Raw genomic sequence first — 13,965 nt, 5'->3', positions numbered from 1 at the left:
ATCCCATCTGCTCCCTGAAATAAATACCTGAAGAGCCTTGCTCTACCAAATACCTGGCACCTCAGATGAGAACTGATGTGTGTTACTTTAGTAAAATACAAACCAACAGTTGCCTGAGCCACAGGATGGCCAGGTATCTGGGTAAACAGACCTCCTACAGGCCTCACAGCCCTGCAATTTTACCTGAACAGGCTGTAACTCCACCCCATGAAGCAACAGGAGCAGTTGCTGCTTCTTTAGGAGCAACTCCTTCACCAGAAGGGCTCCCTAGGATGACCAATAGTTATGGCAAGTGGGGAGCAGGATGACAAATACAGTCCGTAATCACACTCCCCAGCACCCTCTCTGAGGCTGCACTGTCTGAGTTGCATGGTCTCAGCTAAGAGAGCCTTTCCAGCAGAGGCTTCCAAGCCTGCCAAGACCAAACTCAGCTCCTGCATTATCTCACACTGAGGCACACAAGCCACATAGTAGGGCCACATGCAGATCAGTGGACAAAGATAATTCAGTTAACAGTAACTGCTAAAAGCCTGATTGTCCTACAGATCACAGAGCAATGAACAGGTGGATACAAATATATATAGTAGGCAAAAACCCAAAACAGGGTAACGTGCAATCTCATGAGATCCAGATGGACCATCTCTGTGCTTAATGTTCCAGAGAATAACAATACCCATACCGAAACCAGAGTACTAAACACTCATTCTAGACTGAGCTTCAAGGCCCCAGTTACAGATCCGAATGCATTTGGTACTGCTATAATCATCAGTAAAGTGGCCCATCTGTGACACTGGTAGTGTAACCTACTGTCCCTCAGGAACGCACAGACAAATGTTTTTCAAGTAAGTCATGCTGGACTCTATCAAGTCTTAGGTGCCACATTCATAGCTTTTGGCCCCCAAACTCCCAGAAGAGACACACACTATTTTTTTTCAGTAAGCCCAAAGTATAAGGTAGCCCAATATCCTACCACGGTAAACGCTGAAGCTGGGAACAATTCTGTTAAGGAAGATAAACATAATCCATGGACTAATAGAAGCAGCTCTGTTACAAGGAACTGTTAGCCACTAAATGTCCAAGTTTCCAACAGAGAAGCATGCAAAGAGAGAACAGAAATGCATATTGCTTGTGTCTCCTTTTGAAACATTTCAGTAGATCATGCTTGACTCCTGAATCCTTTCTGGTGCTTACAGCACCCTCTTCCTCTCCCACACCCCCAATTTTTGCTACCCAGATAGGTAACAGGCTAACACTAGGCTCTGTGAAAGCAATTGCTCCACTATCTCTGTCTAGACAATATGAAATTGTCACAAATGACATCTAAAGTACAATTAGCAGAGAAACTGCAATTTCCACTCTCCTCCCCCGCTCAACAGGAAAAAAAAAATTTAAAAAAAAGAAAAAAAAAATCACACATTATCATCCTCCAGGTTGTCAGTCAATGCCGCAGTGATGAAGATTAACTCTGCTCACCCTGAGAGATGCTTCTGGCCCAGCTTGCTAAAATAGGAGGAGGGGGATTGTAGTTTTTTGTTGGTTTATTTTTTTTATTAAAACTACTACAAGAAGATATAAATTGCTTCTGCTCAGCAGCACTGACATCTCGGCAGACTCCTTTTCTGTCAGACATCAGTAGCTATGGAACCACCGCCCTACGCTTGCTCAGTTACCTCGGGTCTGCAAACAGCAGCAATCGCTAGTGAGGGGGGAAAGGAAGCAAGGTCCAAGTTACAGGACACCTTTAGACAAGGAAGAGACAAAGAAAGTGCATGCACACAAGACACTAGAAGCAGAAAAGGGACATTTCTCAGGAATGAAGCAGCTGAATGCCAGAAGCTGCAGTTCAAAGGGAAAATAGTCATGAAGCAACCTCCTCACAGCACATCAGCCATTGGACTATACCCACACTCCCCACGGGGGCGAGGATCACCGCCAAAGCCTCTTGGGATGGAGTGATTCATCTCCGCTGGCTTTGAGAAGATACTTAAATGCAGCGTATTTAACTTCTCGGTAACAGTTTCTAAGGATATGCAATTCCTACATCACATCTTAGATTTGCTGTCACAGCACACGCGTTACGAGTAGCACTACTCCAAGCGACACTGAGGGAAGGCTTTCCTCCCCATCCAAAAGGGACGCACTAACAAACAGCACTGAGGCTTAGTTTCCTTAAAATCAAAAGGGTGTTCAGTCAGCTAAGCTGCTGCTACACACCAACAACCAGAGCAAACCAGTAAAATGAAGCACTCTAAGGACAGCAAGCACACCTACCCATCCCACAGTCCCAGCCTTCAGCTACGAAGAGAGCTTAAGACAGAGCAATTCATAGTTATCCTTTGAAGCAGAAATATATTGACAACTCTGGCAGCTTCTGTGAGTTTCCTCCTCTGGTTTTATATCCTCCCTGGAACAGCTTTTATATTCCCTACCGGTCATTTAGAGGTGAAATTACCACAGTACTTCCTATTACATCCCTTTTTCAGCCCCCCAATTTACAGCCAGCAGTCAGTTCTCCTGAGCACTTGCCCCGATGGATGTGCTCCTGTGGTTCCTCATATGAATGTAAAGAATAGAAACAGCTTAAAAGTAGATTCCCTTCAGTCATCTTCCTCTTACAACGTGGCAATGTTTAACCTAAAGAAAATAAGAAAGCTGAAGCATGAAGACAGCTGAATGTTCTCCAGCTGCCCAATAACACTGCTACCCTCCCTCAAAACCTAAACTCAACTACTGACTGTTACCAAAGCCAATTAATTCTTGGAGATAAATTACAGCCTTGATAGAACGCTAGAAAACTATTCTAAACAAAAATCTCAACCAATCCAATCCACTGTCTTGGGTTTTTTCCCCTTCCCTTTCCTCAGAAGAATAGGGAAAAATTATTTCAGACATCTCTGTATTGTGCTGCCTACTTTCAAAGAGCAAATGGAAATCACGTAAGCAGAAACCATCAAGTGTTTTGTTCCATAGCTTATTTTCCATAAAAGTTTGGTAGTTCTTTTCAAACAGAAAAACATTATTGCTATCACCAGTTTCATATTCAAGCTTAAAATAAAAAAAGCAATCAGTATGCAGTTCTAAAGATTGCCTGAAAAAATGATTTCTAAAATTAAGTCCTTAACATAATCTGCTCCGATACCTCTAAACTAACATTTCTAGATTGTTCAAGCTTTCACATGGTTATGGTTAAACATATTTAGCCTGGCATCAAGACTGAATCAAGACAGGTCAGAAGCAGATTATTAGAGGAGAAGAAACAGTCAAACAAAACAGTCAAACTCAAGACAGTTGTAATTATCTACAAGAGATAAATACCTGAGAATTTCTCTACTGATGAAAACATCAGCACCCACACTTCTGCAGTTCTCAGAGTTAGCTCCTCCATCCCCTTGTTCACATCTTTGCCATACAACTCATCCTCAGTGAAGAACAAGAGTTGGTGGCTGCCTTGCCTATGAGTATCCAAGCCCTGTTAAGCATTCTTTTAATTACTTCTTTTTTTTTTTTTAGTTATTCCACAAAATTAACATCCTTTGCAAGAAAATTTCCTTTCTTTAGGGGAAGCAGTGACAGCAAAGATGCAATATGTTCCAAACATGGCCTTTGCAGAACACTTTGGCCTGTTTGTGAGAAAGGACTTGTGCTAACTCTGAAGGGCAACCAGGGACACAGAAGACATCATTTCCAGCTGGAGGTACGGAGTTGTCAGAGAACCAGGTTTGATATAGGACAGAAATTATCACAAAAAACATTTTTTCCCCCCTTCACTGATTCTGGGCAAGAATCCTGTAGAAAACAAGGATTTCTTGGTCAGAAAACAGACAGCACATCAGGTCTTCAGCCAGGATGGGAAGGAGTACATTTGGGAAGGTGTGCAGGGAAAAGGAGCACGATTATACAAAACAAAGAACTGTAGGTAAGAGTTGGAACAGCCGAGACAAGCACCGGGATTTGAGTTTTCCTAATTACAAGGCAGGGAGCAGACTTTCAAGAAGAACATGGTTAACCCTTTAACATTTACCTGCTTCAGTTTAACTAGAAAGTAATACCACATGAAAATTGTGCTATTACTGCACCTCTGCTCTTGGACTAGGAACTTTAATTTCTATTTACCACCTGATGCCACAGGAGCTATGCAGCACCTTTGGAGCTCATCATAGGGAAGGTCAGTGGTTCTGAGGAAGATGACAGATTTTTTTAAGTGGACCCAAGGTCACACTGTTAATCTATTACTTCACCTGCTGACAAAGGCCATGCATCAGAACAAAAGATGAGTGAGCATTATGCAGAGGTCCTCATCATACAGCACCCGGGGAATGATTAATGTGTTATTTCAACAGGCAAGAGGAAGCATACATCCATGACAGACATTAAAAGGGTCAAGAGCAGCTGTGGCAGCATTGATTAGTTTGGCAGTAACTCCAACATGAAAAGAACGATGAAAGACCTTGTGCTTTCATTTTGCAGGGGCAAAACTTGAAGGGCGGGGAGGGGAGAAGAAATTTAAATCAGCTCAAGCTATTGCATGTGCTATTTTGCTCTACAGTGGCAGTTTTACACCAGTGCTCAGAACGGGGCAGGCACCTCTGCCAAGCTGAAGACAGACATCACATTCTTCCACCTAGACCCTTAACAACATGCAATTGTATCAGAAATTCAGCTAGAGGGAATCAGTTCCTAGTCATCATGGTTATGACAACAGGCTTGAAAGCAGGACTGAACTTCCTCAGCCTGCAGACAGTTTTACTCTCCTGTGTGCTCTTCTACCTACCTTCATATATATAATGTCTGCTTCAAATTCTCCTTGTTCTGGGAGTTCCCAACACCACAGATTGTGTGGACAGCAGAAATCTCTGCTTACCCACGCACGCAGATCTGCGTCAGCTTCTGGGATAATTACACAGGGCTCCTGCTTCTCCATTGGGAATTGAAGAGGAGGTGTCTTTCCTGAGGGGGTAGAAGCCGTACCGTTATCTCCATAGGCTTCTAAGGCTATGAAAACAGGGGTCCCACCACACATCAATCACTTCCTTTAAAATGTTCTCGTTCAGGCTGGAGTAATGAAGAGAGTCAGGTCAACAGATGACTGGCAGGGTAGTTCAGCCACTTACCCCAGTCTTCCCACTTCAGGAAGAGAGGGGAAGGATTTGATACTAATGCATTTCAAGCAGAAAAAATGAGTCAGTTTCCTGGCAGATAATGAACCCTGTTTATTCACAGCCTTCAGTTCCAGCAGGTGCTTTCTCAAGAAGAGCAAGGGAGGGGGTCGGTTACATCATCACACAAACAGCCATTTGGCACAATCAGTTAAATATGTATGTGGAAGATGTTTAAAATGCATGTTAGCTATTCAACAGACCAGAACGTCTCAACTGGAGAAATCTAGAGTCATCACTATTTTGGTTACAGTGGTATTACTGAGTCAGATCACAGGTCCCTCTCTCTCCTCTTGCTCCAGGCCCAGAGAGCAGATGCATGCTGCTCTACTGCAAGTTCTCCAGCCCAGATTCTGTAATAAGGAGTGAATAATTGGATGAGGGTACTTTGTCCCCAGGCACATCGTGCCATATGCATTTATAAAGAGCGTGAAGAATGAGTGCACGAATGCAATGTATGTGACTGCACGTCTAACGATTAAGGGCTTGTATTAGCATAAAAAACAGGCACACTATACTGCCAACATCTCCAGCGCCTTCCCACACTCAAGAAAGCTACAGAGCTTTTAGTTGAGCAAGAAGCCTGAAATAGAAGGTCTGAGGGCCTGCCCATAACTTGTTTCTTGGCAAAAGGAAAAAACCAAAACAAAACATAGAGATTGTTTTAACATTACTTATCTGAAGCCAAACAAGCTCTAGGAATCACAGCTAGACAGTTTAAGCATGTCAAAGACCACCACTAATCATAAGTTGAACATCATCCCCTAGACAGATTACTACGAGCACAGGAACTCAATGCACATAAGTAAAAAATGGGAACAGAAGGAACTGTTCTAGGTCAAGGGAGCTTGTCTGGCCATGCTGCCCGCCCTGCAGCAGTTGGATCAGGAGGCAGCAGGGAAGCCATGTGCAGACAGCACAGGAGCCAGCCAGTCTAACAAAGGACAGCTTTCAAGAGAGGGAAGCTATTCACACTTTCTCTCTGCCTGTAGGAAAGCTGAGAACTGATATGTTTTATGGTATCCTCAAATAGCTATCTCTTTGAAGTCAGCTGTCTTTCAACTTCTAAGCAATTTGTGTTTAAGATCTTTGTTGTATGGTCATCTCATATAGGCCTTCTTCAGAAAACAAAACAACACCAGAAAGCCACCCCAAAAAACAAAACAACGACCCAGCTCTAGATCTCGTTACTCCTCAGTAGAAGCAAAAAAACAAGCCAGTTTGGAACCATGTACCTCTTCCATTCTCATTAAGAAACATCACTGGAATCCAATTTCAACAAGTTCCCTTGCTGCCATGCTGGAGCAGGTAGGGAAACAGGTCTCCGTTTCCTGGAGATTGAAGAACAAGTTTACCTACTTCCTTCATAGGTGAACTCCTCATTGCTAGGCCTGTACTACCAAAAAAAGAGGTGGGAGAAGGGCGGTGGTTCAACTGTGGAAACTGAGAAAGCAGAGTTATTTCTATACCTGCTTAATTTGCAAGTCGAGCTGCTTCAAGAGTAACATGGGGAAAAGAATCTCTTTTTGTGTGCTACAGTCATTGCTGTATATTTAAATTCAGGCCAAGAAAAAGAAAAGAAGGTTTAAGCCTCTCTGCAAGTTTGGCAAAGACTGCACATGCTCAGCTCTCCAAAGTACTCGGGGAAGCTCAGCAGCAGGGAGTGACCTCTATTAGTCACTGCAAGAGAGAAGGCACAAGGCATCATTTTTTCCCCCCCAACAACTCTCAGTAATGAAGTAAAAGAGCTCTAGCAACCTTACAGTATTCTTAAATCAGAAAACCAGCAACGGCAGGGGGAGGAACATTCGTGCAAGAAAAGAGGAGCCTCTTTCACTTGTTCTTCTACATAACAACTAGCAGCACATTCAAGAGCTCAAATTTGTACCATGTCAGTAAAACCAAGTCTTTTCTGCCCACACGGAGACAGCAGGCTCAGTCTGGAAAAAACCCACAAAGCTGGAAGGGTGGCAGCAATAACCTCAGAGCTCACATAGACATCAACTGACCATGTAGATATCATGGCAGCCTCTCCTACAGTTCAGGCTGTGGTTACATTCTCATGATAAAAACTAATTTGTATTTTCCATTTTTAGAAAAGGCCAAACAAACAATACTTGCTAAGTTTGTCCACAGCCTGCACATCTCACCCATAAACACTGCTAATTATCATGTTTAAATGTTCATGTCACCTTCAGATTATACTTCACTTTATGTTTGGCACTGACAAATCAGGTCTTCGTTCATTCTTATGTGTCCAGGCTAACATTTCCAGAAATCATTCCTTCACCCCACAGGTCTGGCCTTCTCTCCCCAAGCACCTTTTCCCAACCCCAAACCTGAATCTCTTGTCTCTGCTTGCAAATACCTTCATAACTCCTATTTACTCCACTATTCCTCACTACTGAGATATTACTTATCTCTATCACTATCATTTTCAACAACTGTAACAAGCATCTTTGGAATTATTTCTTACCAAGCCTGAAAACAGCACAGCATAACCGTTTCCCAAACTATCACATTACACATGGAGGCTACAAGGTTTGCCAGAAAACTCCTTCTTTCCACAGGACAAAGAAGGTCTACACACCACAAGTTTAAACAAAATGCTGAGCCCAAACTACAAATGCCAGGACATCAGGCTAGAAAGGTTTCCACAAGTAATGGGTCTGAATATAAGGGGTGGGGAGAAGTTATACCGGGTAGGTCCATTTAGATTTGGCACAGGCCATATTCCCACCGACGTGCAGTTTGAGCAGCCAGCACCGTACTGCTGCCTCTCTCCTCCACAGCTCAGAGGTGTGCCATCCTCCTGCTCAAGTTCCCCCTTTTTCAGTGAACTCATCACTGCCACAATAGATATTAAATATCTGAATAAGCAAGCCACAACTGCTGTAAGCAATTAGGAAAAAAATAGTCACAATGTGGGTTTTATGAAATAATGACCAAACCAAGACGGAATACACTAGGTATGTGTTCCGTTTCACCACAAGACACATTTTGGAGCTTTAGGTAAGGTGATTCCCTCCTGCTTTAGTTCCACACACCCCACCCCCAAGAAAAAGTAAAGGGAGTAGCACTACCCTCTTATTTTGATGCTAAATTTCAGAACTGTCTCCTAGTAGGCAACTCTGTACCCAGGGCAGGGGGCAAGGAAGTGTTTTGGTTGTTACGGTTTTAAGGCTAGAATATGAGTGACATGTAGTCTTTTCATTCAGTGCTTTCCATAGTGAGAAAGCTACCAGAAGCCAATCTATGCAGAGATCTGAACAGCCGGGTCATTTCAATCAAAAACCGGAGCAGCACATCAGCAGCTCAGGCTCCAGCACGAACTCAAGAACAAACTGTAAAAGTGACTCACCACTGCTGGGTAGAAATGGGGCTGTTCCTACCCTGTCAGTCTGCTTTAACCACAGCCTGGTCCCAGTTGGATCCCAGCTGTACACCATATCTATTTAGAACCAGAAGAGGCATCCCCTCATGACCATGAGTAAGCCATGCCTATTTCCATCAGAAAAAAAAGCCAATCCCAAACATATCCACAGCCTTCTTATGGAAAAGCCCCAAAATTTAGGTATTAAGTCAAGGCATACTTGAACAAGAAAATAAATACAGCCCCATGGAAAAGGTGACCACCCAGACTCCAGTCAACATCTACCAAGCATTCCTCCAGAAAATAAGCCCCATATTATGGAAGTCTGCTGAGGATGGATGAGCAACCATTTAAATGCAAACAAAAACCTTTGAGAAGGCAGACTGGAAAGAAAGGTCTGCTCCAGGCTTGGCAGGCAATGAGCAAGAAGCCTGCAAAGACGAATTCTACAAAGTTGGCGAATTCTGCAAACTTGGCGAGGTCTTTTACAGCTCTAACTCATGGGCATTTGCATATCAGAAAGACAAAACATCTGTCTCACCTCAGATCCACATCTCTCCTTTTCAAACCCTGACAAAAACCAAGAGGACAAGCTCCTCTGTTGTTTGCATTCTCTATGAGAGCCATTTCCCCTCTGGATCCCCATTCACACCTTTCCCCAGACACTGAAGACCTTGCAAACGTATGGTAACTAAGAAGATAAGATGCAGTTTAGGACTGGTGGGGTCCTCAAGCTACCTTGTTTTCTTAATACAGGAACTCTGAAACTTTTTGGTTCTGCAAGGAGATGGGGAAAGCCTGGAGCAGAAGCAACATTACCCCCTTGTGGCAGCAAAGCAATATGAAAATAAATTCTGAGCAATTCAAAGGGGAACAGACGAGGTGCTTCCTTTCATACCTTTTGTAAGTACAGAGAGCTACGTGCTGCCAGAATGGCCATCAAGACCGAAGAGAGTCATGATATGAGCTGGAGTCACCGTACTGCCCAGGCAGGTGAGAACAGTACCACCGCTTGCACCCTGCTGCACCTGGTGTTATGTCAGGCCTCTACATGTTTGACGAGCAGGGCACAAAGGTCCACATTCGGCTAACAGGTGAAACCACAGATAGAGCATTTAAACCTTTCTAAGGGAAACACAACACAGTCAAACTCACTTGCAACGTTTACTGCTGACACCTGGATCACATTTCACAATCCTATATATATAGAGAGAGAGCGCTTTCTCATCCAGACAAAGCACAACACAATCTTAGCTCAGGAAAAAAGACTGGGTTCACATCACATAGCAAGAATGCAAGCAGGAGGGACCACAGTCCTCAGACAAGAGGTGACAAAATGAAAGACAGAAATTTGACCCTGGACCCTGTTACATGGTTCCAGGGAATCTGGTCCGCGTGTGTCACTTGTGTGCAGAGCATCCAACAGACTAAAACACATCAAAAAGCAATGCCTTTGGCAAGCTGTGCAACTTCAGCAGGTCAATTATTTGCACAGCGCTGCGGACTCTGCACTTTTATACACCCACAAACAAAATAAAGGAGTTTATACAAGCATCCCCAGACAATACAAACTCCCCCACCTACATACACTCCTTCCTACCTGGGTGCATGGCAAAACCACCACCCAGGACACTTCAAAGGACTTGCCAGATTTTCAGATAATTTCAACAGTCTATCTCATCTGCCAAACTAAATTGGTGAGGCAAGGTGAAAACATTATGCATTCGTAAGACACAGGCACAGAAGTTACTCATACCACAGCCTACAGAATTTGACCTCTGGAATGAGTGCAATGGAGTGGTTAGAGAAGTTTAACATAATTGCCAGACAAAGCTTCTTAATGGAAGCATAAGGATAATAAGCATTTCCTCTTGAAACACAGGTTTCATGCAAACCTGCCTGGCAATAGGACAGGGCTCTCTTTCATTTGCACTAATTCATTCAAATGTCTAGTCAAAATAAGACAGGTAAACACTATCAGAGTTGCCCCCTTAGTGTATTATGAGCAGCCTAATCTTGAATGAATAGAAGACAAGTTTCCCTTTGTGTCCTCTTCCCCCTTTCTAAGGATTGTTTCACAGGAGAGGGTTTGAAATATGTCAACAGGGACACATGTGGCACTACTTGCTCCTTGCATCCATTCTAGAAAGACTGCGGCCTGGAGTGCCATGCCAGAGCTCAGAGACAACACTAGATTTAAAACCAAAGGATTTTCTTTTTTGTGAAATAACACACTAGTTTTGTTGCGTCATACTAAAATAGCCAAAAAGCAGCATTTGAAGATCAGTTTTTTTAGTCAGCATTGCACTGTACCTAACATTTCAGCTCATCAGTTAATGAATTTCAGTGGAGACCACTGCTAGGATTCTACATACCATTTTCTTAAGAAGGTGGCACTAGCTCCTCTCAAACAAGCAGCTGGTTATAAGAATCTTCTTTCACTCCCTGTTCAACTTTTCACTATCAACCCGAATTGGCCCACACAGCAACAATGGTTTAAAGTCAGGCTTAAATGACAGGATCTTTTCCCTCACTAAGATTACAGTATTAACACAATACTTCCTAACCCGTTTTTTAATTAACAGGAAGTTATAGAAAAATCAAACTAGCTATCATCTGTTGCTCAGTTATCATTCCTTCATCCAGATCTTGCCAATAGCTTCTATCACCAATTTTATGCAGCACATTTCACATAACAACTTCAGAGATTTCTGAGGCTCTTTTCACTTTGATATCAGACATGAGGTAAAGATAGATCCACAGTGGAAAAAACCCTACATTTGAATGAGATCAGCCTGGAGAACCTCAGAAAAGCTGAAGCTCAGTCTCACCAACTTCTGCTTAAGATAGACTATAAACCTTCCCCAATTTCATACCTCACTGACACAGCTTCAAGAAGCACACAGCTCAGTGCCCGTGCTGCTTTCAGGCCAAGCTGAACGTGGCAGGACTGTTGTACTGCCAAGGCTCCCAGCAACATGTTCTTCCTAACAGAGGTGCCAGAGCTGTTAGTCAGGAATAGCTTCATTACATGCTTATTAATGCCTTCATGATTAGCCCAAGGTGATTAGCCCAGCACTGTCAGAAAGAGCGAATTCTCTCCCTACCCAGATGACATAGCTGCATCAACAGAATTCAAAGAACAGCCTTCATTAAACTACCTATTAACTTAATTGACCCTCAATGGCAGTGTCTTCCCAGCGAGCTACTTCTCAGCAGGCAAGACAGGTCAAGGAATGGGTCCTGCCCATGGACACAGAATGAGAATATACACTCAGTTTCCAGACACAATTTTTATCTTAGTTTTTCAGCTGGCCTTTGAATACAGAGCTCAATTGCCCAATGAGGACATCTAATGGAGAGACAAAGAAGAACAGAACATATATAAGACAGGCTACAAACAACTACGCGGGTGTCCAACACTAAGAACTAACCTGAGGTCCACAGGCACAAAATTACATTGATTTGAAGTGTGTATGCAGTTATCACGTGTACCCTCAGGCTTGAAGGCTCACCCTCCCTCTTCTATTTCCCCAGCACCTTCAGCATTACATTGTTTACATCTCATGACCCTTGGCCACCATCTTTGCACGCTTCTGCAGCTGCAAAGGTTAACAGACATTTTGGACTCTGCTGTGCAGTAGTAGTTCCAGCACTTCCCATTGTGGGAGTACACCCCAGGTCTGGGAGACAAGGCGGCTGGATGTGAGGATGTTCATTCTCTGCCAAAATTAGATAAGTGGGCACTTGCTGACTTGTTATTGATCTATAAGGAAAACAACTAATTTGAGAAGGGCAGAAGATTACACCTGCAGGATATAGCTATCCCACATGCAGGGTTCCTTTTAAGGGGAAAGATTTCATAAAGCTCCCAAGTCCACCCAATGTGTTTAACATGAAGGAAATAAAGTTTTACTTCAAGGAAATTGCCATGAGCATTTAATACCAGACTGCTCACTGCTTCCAGCTTCCTTCCCTCAGTACCCTACACAGTTACCTTGACTTCAGTTAGAAGGGAAGCAGAAAGCCCTGCCATGCCTGTTCTTGAGAAAAGCCTGGTAACAGAAGCAGGAGACTGGGAAAACAAGAAGCTCCTATGAGCTTCTCAGCGACCTCTGCCAAAAGGGTTTCACTAAAGTTTTCACCTTCTAGGAATTCCTCTGGAAATAAAGTCACACATCAAACTACACACTACAAATTAACATCTCAGCAAAAAGCACCTGTTTGCACAGATGACCAGGTAAGCAACTAACGCTGCACAGATGCTACAGCCACTGGGCAGGCAGCAGCAACCACCATGGGCAACAGGCAAAGTGACCCAGAGATTTAGTCACAGGGCTCCAGCTGTTAGGCAGCAACCTGTCCAGCTCCTGCATGCTGGGGTGGACTGAGTTATATGCCTCGGGGCATTTTTAAATTCTGCAGCTCCCACAGAAAAGATCACATCTCCAGATCCCACCACACCTCATGGTTCAATTATGGGCCAATCACCTGATCAATAAAAAGGTTATTTGCCCCTGTTATGTCTGACACTACAGTGACTCGGCCCACAGAACAAGCTACACAGTGGAGATGATATGAGCATGTACAGTTATTTCAAAAGAAAGATAATGCAAGACTTACTCAAGTGCCATTTTAAAGCTAAATTTGTCAGCTCCTTCTCACCTCTCTGCCCTTTAATAGGGGACTAGAGGATATCTGATTTAAATTAAAGGCAGGTAAATTGAGGCCCAAGAAAGAAGTAGTTACCATGTAATCAGCTTGATACTCTCATTATGGCAGGCTATAAAGAAAACTGGGGCAAGGATTTAGAAGCAGATGAATAATTTCATGACCACCACCACTTATTTTCTATGCAACTACAGCAACAAGAAAAGCAGCCACTGTTCCAGCCTGAGTATAATCAGCTTATCTGCAGGAAGAAGAAAAGAATTCCCTTTCCTCAGGCACTCCTGTGTACAAAGCCTCCTCAGTCAGTTACATCTGCATCCAACCTGCAAACTTTGCTTTCCTATGGCACAAAGCATCCATTTCTGAGAAAGAGCAAGACTGGACCTTTCTTCTGACAAGAGCACAAGTCTCTTGACAGAGAGGATGCCAAACTGAAACCCAGTAGGGAAGCCCTATCCAAAGTACCAATGTAGCTGAATCATCCATACAAGGCAGTGGAGACACTGTCACACAAAGCACAGGTCCTTCCTGGTGCAAGTTTGATTTGGCTCATTCTGTTTCTTGTAACACATCTGAAGTATATAAAAAAAAAATCCTTCCAAAAAAGAATCACCTCCTTAAAAAAAGAATACTAAAATTTTCAGTGACCAGCATACCCCCAACCAGCTTACCCTTGAGGGTCAACAGCAGGCCAACAGGAGCCACTTACCTCTTTATCAAAGGCAAGCAAACTGCATGGGTTTGGCCAAACGCTCACAACTGTGG

At 43.4% G+C, this 13,965-nt stretch overlaps 1 protein-coding gene across 5 annotated transcripts in view; it reads right to left on the bottom strand.

The window, feature by feature from the left end:
• The window catches only part of AMBRA1 (autophagy and beclin 1 regulator 1), a 136,765-nt gene that overhangs the window by 106,047 nt on the left and 16,753 nt on the right, over positions 1-13,965 (bottom strand). The gene's annotated exons all lie outside the window — the stretch shown is intronic.

The sequence above is a fragment of the Strix aluco genome, chromosome 4, assembly GCF_031877795.1.
Source record: "Strix aluco isolate bStrAlu1 chromosome 4, bStrAlu1.hap1, whole genome shotgun sequence".
Taxonomy (NCBI): Eukaryota; Metazoa; Chordata; class Aves; order Strigiformes; family Strigidae; genus Strix; species Strix aluco.
The sequence above is the reverse complement of the archived record's forward strand: the minus strand, read 5'-3'. Positions and strand labels throughout refer to the sequence as shown.